The sequence below is a fragment of the Vicia villosa genome, unplaced genomic scaffold (assembly GCF_029867415.1).
Source record: "Vicia villosa cultivar HV-30 ecotype Madison, WI unplaced genomic scaffold, Vvil1.0 ctg.000939F_1_1, whole genome shotgun sequence".
Lineage (NCBI taxonomy): Eukaryota > Viridiplantae > Streptophyta > Magnoliopsida > Fabales > Fabaceae > Vicia > Vicia villosa.
The window spans coordinates 563,167-570,337 of NW_026705421.1; the positions used below are offsets into that span (position 1 = coordinate 563,167).

Consider the following 7,171-nt stretch of genomic DNA (forward strand, 5'->3'; position numbering starts at 1 on the left):
TCTGAAGCTGTCCACGATGGAAGCAGGAATCAGAAGCTGTGAGTGTTCTAAGGATCTAAAGAAATTCAAGTTCTGAAGCTGTCCAATGGAAGCAGAAGTCAGAAGCTATGAATTCTCTGAAGGCAGAAGCTTATATGATCGTCTCTACCGAAATAATCAGGGAAGTCTTTTATCAAAGTTCTTCGAGTATTTATTTCAGGGGGAGATTATTTATCTCAGGGGGAGATTGTTAATCTCAGGGGGAGACATATTCATATGCTTATGCTATAGCTGTGTAATTTGTCTTTTGCCGTCTACTCTTTCTGATCGCAAATTCATATCATTTATATATGTTTTTGTCATCATCAAAAAGGGGGAGATTGTTAGAACAAGATTTGTTCTTATCAATTATCTTAGTTTTGATGATAACAATAATATGAATTTTGCTTAAGATAATATGGTACTCTAATCCAATGCAATTTCCCTTTCAGGAAATATATATAAAGAGTACGCATAATTCAGCGCTCAGAAGTTGTATCTCAAATGGTTCAGCATGCAACATCAGAACATGGTCTGGCAAGACATCAGAAGATGGTCGAAGCAGAATCAGAACATGGGTCTATGGAAGCATCAGAAGAACATGAGATCAGAAGCACTGAAGATCAGAAGATGGTATCACGCTCAGAAGCACTTCAAGGTCAGAAGATCAGAAGATGCTAGGCACCAAGCTGTTTTGACTCTGATGATATTCAAACGTCGTATTCACAAACATCAGATCAGAAGGAAGTACAGGTGGCAGACTACGCTGACTGACAAAAGGAACGTTAAAAGCTACTAAAGGCTACGTCAGTAGACACAGCGTGAACAAGGCTCGAGGTAGTTGACAAAAGCGTATAACATTAAATGCGATGCTGTACGGAACACGCAAAGCATTAAATGCATTCAACGGTCATCTTCTCAACGCCTATAAATATGAAGTTCTGATGAGAAGCAAGGTTAACGATTCTGCACCAAAACAACTTATATCAAACTTGCTGAAACGCTGTTCAAATCTAAACTCAGAATCTTCATCTTCATCAAAGCTCACTACATTGCTGTTGTAATATATTAGTGAGATTAAGCTTAAACGATAAGAGAAATATCACAGTTGTGATTATCGCTTTTAAGAAGCATTTGTAAACTCTTGAATAGATTACATTAAGTTGTAAGGAACTAGAGTGATCGTGTGATCAGTATACTCTAGGAAGTCTTAGCAGTTGGCTGAGCAGTTTGTAACTAGAGTGATCGTGTTGATCAGAATACTCTAGGAAAGTCTTAGGAGTGAACTAAGCCTAGAGTGATCGTGTTGATCAGTAGACTCTAGAAAAGTCTTAGAGGGTATCTAAGCAGTTGTTCCTGGAGTGATCAGTGTGTGATCAGAAGACTCTGGAAGACTTAGTTGCGGACTAAGTGGAAAACCATTGTAATCCGTGCGATTAGTGGATTAAATCCTCAGGTTGAGGTAAATCATCTCTGCGGGGGTGGACTGGAGTAGCTTCGTTAACAGCGAACCAGGATAAAAATAATTGTGCAATTTATTTTTATCGTCCAAGATTTAAAGTCACACTTATTCAATCCCCCCCTTTCTAAGTGTTTTTCTATCCTTCACTTATGGCATTAGACTTGCGAGGCTCTTCGAACTCAATGAGCCCTTCTTCAATTAAATCTTGGATCTTGTGCTTCAACGGCCCACAATCCTCTGTATCATGACCAGGACTATCTGAATGATAAGCGCACCTAGCATGATGCTTGTACCCAGGAGCAGGGTTAGCTGGAGCTGAGTATGGAGGTAGCAGAGTTATCAGGTTCTGACTGAGCAGATGTTGCAAAGCTTGAGATAGTGGCATGTGCAACGGGGTGAATGATCGTTTTGGCTTGGACCTCCAGGGGCGTTGGCCACCCTGTTGCTTTTGCTGATCCTTCTGTTGTAGCGTTGGTGTCTGATTAACCAGGATTGCCCCCACAGTGTTGGATTCCTTTTTCCCATCATATGACTTCTTTGTGTGATAGGAACTTGAGGGCGCCCCTTGAATCTTCCCATTTTTGATCCCGTTTTCAATCCTTTCACCAATGACTACCAAGTCCGAGAACCCTGAAGATATGCTTCTGACCATCTTATCATAGTATGGTCCTTTCAAAGTACTTATAAATATGTCCACCAGTTCTTTTTCCATCAAGGGAGGTTGGACTCGAGAAGCCATTTCCCTCCACCTTTGGGCATACTCCTTGAATGATTCATCCTTCTTCTGCGACATATTTTGTAATTGCATCCGGTTGGGTGTCATGTCCAAGTTGTACTTGTATTGCTTCAAGAATGTGTTAGCAAGATCATTCCAGCTTCGGATATAGGATTTCTCCAATTGCATGTACCAGTCAACAGATGCTCCGCTTAAGCTATCTTGGAAGAAATTTATCATCAGCTTTTGATCGTGGGCATATGCAGCCATTTTTTGCACATACATGCGCAAGTGGTTCCTCGGACATGTGAGTCCTTTGTATTTCTCGAAGTCGGGAATCTTGAATTTATGCGGGATGGTCAAGTCTGAAACCAAGCTCATTTCGAAGGCATCCACATCGAAAGCATCATATCCTTCTACTACCTTTAGTCTCTCCTCTAGTGCCTTTATTTGTTCATTGTCCTTGGAGTCTTCCCCAGAGTTAGGAATAGACTATTGTGTCTGAGGTGCTTGGTCTGTGTTGTCCACCTCTTGTACTCCGTATTGTAGATCCAGGTAATCATCATCCTTAAGGACATTGTTAGCAGGAATGCGAACTGTGCGGGTTGTCCCTTTTGTTTGTGGAGTGGGGACAAACCCTTCTTGAGAGGTCTCTCCTTTCTCTTGGAATTGGATAGCTCTCCTGACAGATCGGACCTGGGGTCTTTCCTTAGCAGGGCCAAAGCCTGTCATAAATCCTAGCAGCGGGTTTCCGTCGTTGGGGATCTCATCCTGAACCAGGGTATCCCCAGACTGAACCTTTTTTGCCTTTTCTTGTTTATCTAGGAGGGCCTTCATGAATCCTAACATCTGAGTCATACCTCCTTTAACTTCTTCCATACTAACCTTTAGTTGATCCACCTCCTCACGAAGAGCGGCTTGATTCTGTTCTAGCTGCTCCATTGATTTATTTTGCTGAAATCTTGTCTGATAAGACGGTTGGAATGTTAGATTATCCTTCCCAATGGTCTCTTGCTCTAAAGGTAAAGAGAAATCTTCTTTCAATGCCATGAAAATGATATGCATGCCATGAATGATATGCTTTATTTGTGTTTATGTTTTATCCACATCCATTGATTAAATATAATAACTCCATTTTTTTTTGTTTCTCATTATTTTTCGTGGATAAGACATGATGCAAGAATGCACATGATGCATGATGAATGTCACAATTATATGAGATATATAAAAAATAATGAAAGTGTACAGTTAAAAACGTAAGCACATAAGCCCTAGGTTCATAAGTTCGACGTAACGGCTTAGGGTGCCTACCCTTCCCATTGGTATGTTCTAGAAGGTCTCATGGGATCGTTCGTAGCCGCCGAGACTTTTTGTCTCTTTGGATTTTGGAACAACTCATTGGTCCATGAGGTTCGAATTTTAGGGGTTGGTTCCCAGAGAGATCAGCTAAATACCCAGTCCAGCCCTCAACAAGGTCGAGCCTCGTATCAGACCTTTCTGAATATTTAACCCACTCTGAGTGGAATTATAATAAGACTCGTAGGCGATGTAATTCCCCTCTGGTCTTAAATATAATTCCCACGCTTAAGTTTAACTGCAATTTATATCCCAAAAATGCGATAAAATAAACAAATATTCAAATAAATATATTTAATTGCGGTGAATAAATGAAATTGCAAAATAAATAAATAAATAAATGAAATTTAAATATTTATGAAAAAACCATAAACCCTAAAATGGCGAAATAGCCAAACCCTAAAAAAAAATTCGCCAAACCCTAATTGATTCGCCAAAACCTAAAGGAGCATAATAATTTACAGTTTTGTTATCACTAATCCCCAGCAGAGTCGCCAGCTGTAGCAACCTGCCCTAAAATTGAAGGTTTTAGAGTCGCCACCTATTCTGAAGGGCGAATAGGAAACCCTACGCAGTTTAGAGATTCAGGGTAAGTTATTATAATTAGGTCGAGGGAAGGTGTTAGGCACCCTCAACCCTTTCTTATGGCTTTGAATCTAAGGTCAAGTTTTATGGCTAAGATATTAGGATTTAATAGCTAAAGAAATGAATAGGGGAAAAAAGTGAGATTTTATGGAAGGGGAGAAATTATGGGGTGTGTTAATACTAACTAGCAGGCCCAATGTTGTCTTAGATCCGCTGGATCTAGTGTGGGTAAGGTGTATGTGTTGCGATGGGTTGCTAGCAAGATCTTGGTCGTTGATTTTGAATCTAATGGCCTGCATGCGAAGTCTATGGCAGGACCATGGTAAGGTGGAGCGGTAAACCACCATTCTACAGACCAATCACATGGCCTTTGAGTGGCCGCGTGTCACACCTTGGATGGGCGTGATGAGATAACCTCATCTCACTATTCTCCACTTCCCAAAGACCACTTTCTCTCTTCTCCAAAGCAACCTCTCGGTTCTCCCTCTTGCCTTCTCTCTTTTCCTCAACGAAAAAAAAAACCAGCACACACGCAAGCAAAAAGGCGAACACCGAGAACAAAATGTGGCGGCGTTCACAGAAACACGATGGCGTTCATAGAAATACGGCGGCGCTTATGAACAAGTACGGCGGCCGGCGCGGCGGCGCCTTTTGATCTTGGTTTTCAGGAACGTGTAAGCTCCTAACTCTTCTTCTCTGTTTTCTTGCAGGTATGAAGATGAAGGTTGAGGTGCGAGTTCGTCTTTGCGGCGGCTACGATTTCCAGAATTTCTCCCCTCATCTAATTTTCTTCTTTTTCTTTTATAACCTAGGGTTAGGGATTAGATTAAGAAAAATTAGATTGTTATTGATTTTTGTTTTAAGTTAGAGATTGATTCAGATTTGATCTATAATTTAGTGATTTGATTCTGTTATTGAGATTTACTCTGTAAACGATTTGATCCATTCAATGAAAAGATTTTGTTCGTTTTGTGTTACGATTCAAATTGCGTTTTCGGTTCAATCTGTGGGCCTGGGTACGAAGCGTTCATTAGGGTTTCTTGGGTGCTGGCTGCGCAGACGCGTGAGGTTGGGGATGGAGATGAACAGGACCCGGGTCGGTTTGACCCGGTCCAACTCCTGATCCACGCGTGGCCCAACATACCTGGCCCACTTTGTTAATCTTAACCAGCTAATCAACTCATTAACCTAAATAAAATTAGTAATTAGTTATACTAAGATTTGATTAATAACATAATAATATCATTAGTAATAGCGTTTAAAACAACTACTCACGTTAACTGAAGACTAATAATAATTAAACTAATATTAATAATAATAATTAGCAATAGTATTAATAATCCTAATAATAATTACCAGTAATATTTAATAAATATAAATAATGAAAGTTAATAACAAAAACACTAATGAATCATTAACGATGGAATTAATAGTAATAATATTGAAAGAAAGATAAAATGTTAAAATATGAAAACCTTGATTAATAATAATATTAACATAAAAAAAACTTTAAATAAATATTAACTTGTTTTTTTTTTTTAGAAAGAAAAAAATTAATGTTTATAAAAGGCTTTGAAGAATCTGAATGGGCTTAGCATTGTTTAGAAAGATTTGCTATTTACACCCTTATTTCAATTTGACTGATTTATAAGGGAGTTTTATAAGAGAGCGAGTTTAACAATAAGTATACTAAACCCTATGGCTCCTAATTTTTAACGCCCTTAATAAATTGACAGATGCAAATTATATCGGGTAAATTTTGGGGTATGACTGTATCAATTGACTAGAATGTAGCTTTGAAATTTACTTGTGAATAGTCTGATCATTCTATCAGTTGTGTGTGTATACAGGTTTTGAGATTTATCAGTTGGGGACTAGAACGGGAACATCGGTTTTTGAGATGGTTATATCTTTTGACTTTTGAGCAGGCTTTTGGAAGGGTATACTTTTTTAACATCTTGAAACAAATCATTTATATTTTTGAGCTCTGTACTATTGTTATTTTTAGTTACAGGTAGTTAAGTACTGGAAATTACAGATTGTTTCCGGTATTTTCATAATGGTTGTTGATGTCATTTTCACAGTTTATGTGAGTTTATGCAGGAAATTACAGCTTCTGTACCAACAGATAATTCAAATTACAGCTTTTGACAAACTTATGTTAGATGTAATTTCTTAATTTGGGTTATTATTTGCTTCACACAGCTCTGTTTCAATACTTAGTTTTTATAATAATCATGTTATTCTATTTCAACGCAAAATTATAAAACAAGCTTAAATAAGTTGTGGCAGTGGATAGAAAATGAACTTACATAGATGGCTTCTTTACATGTTACGACATACCGCATTATTGGAATCAGGACTTCACAACGAGAGAACTTGCTTACATGCTTAACTGCATATCCTAGAAAAATAATGTTCTGCCATCTTTGGAGCTGTGTAACATGATCATGCTAGCCTTTACTAAGAAGCTGCCAAAATAACCGAACCGTGCTAAAGGCCAGTTCAAGGTTCAGCAGTTTAAACTGTTCAGTTCAGTTATTAGTTCTGGCTACTGACTGATAATTGATTACATGTCATGACATGAATTCTTCACTTGGTCTCAAATTTTCCTCTGCACCAGGGAACTTCTTAGAGGACCACTGTATTATGCTGCAGCTATTACTTTCACATGCATAATGTATTGGAGAACTTTGCCAGTTTTGATTGCTGCAGTCGTAAGTTAAATCTTCCAAAATCTTTAGCTACTGGATTAAAATGCATAAACGGTTGAGCGCAAAAGCCTTATCTTGTGATTCCCAAGATCGACATGATTTAATGGTTGTTGTTAATTTAATATTTCAGATATGGCTGACGTTGTCGGAAGGAGATTTGGTAGTACAAAAAATACCTTACAACAAAAACAAGTCCAAAGCTAGATCAATTGCAATGGCATCTGCTGGATTCTTAGCTTCTATTGGGTAAATTCTTGTGGACCTGTATTACTTTCTTTTAAATTTCCCTTCCACGTGATAGCCTACTATGTGTATATTTGG

The 7,171-nt window shown here is 38.4% G+C and overlaps 1 long non-coding RNA gene across 1 annotated transcript; it reads left to right on the forward strand.

Moving 5' to 3' along the window:
• The first annotated feature begins 6,436 nt into the window (after positions 1-6,436).
• On the forward strand, positions 6,437-7,171 carry LOC131632397 (uncharacterized). Its single transcript, XR_009292996.1, has 3 exons — positions 6,437-6,646; positions 6,760-6,853; positions 6,981-7,171. It is a non-coding gene; the product is annotated as an uncharacterized LOC131632397 (long non-coding RNA).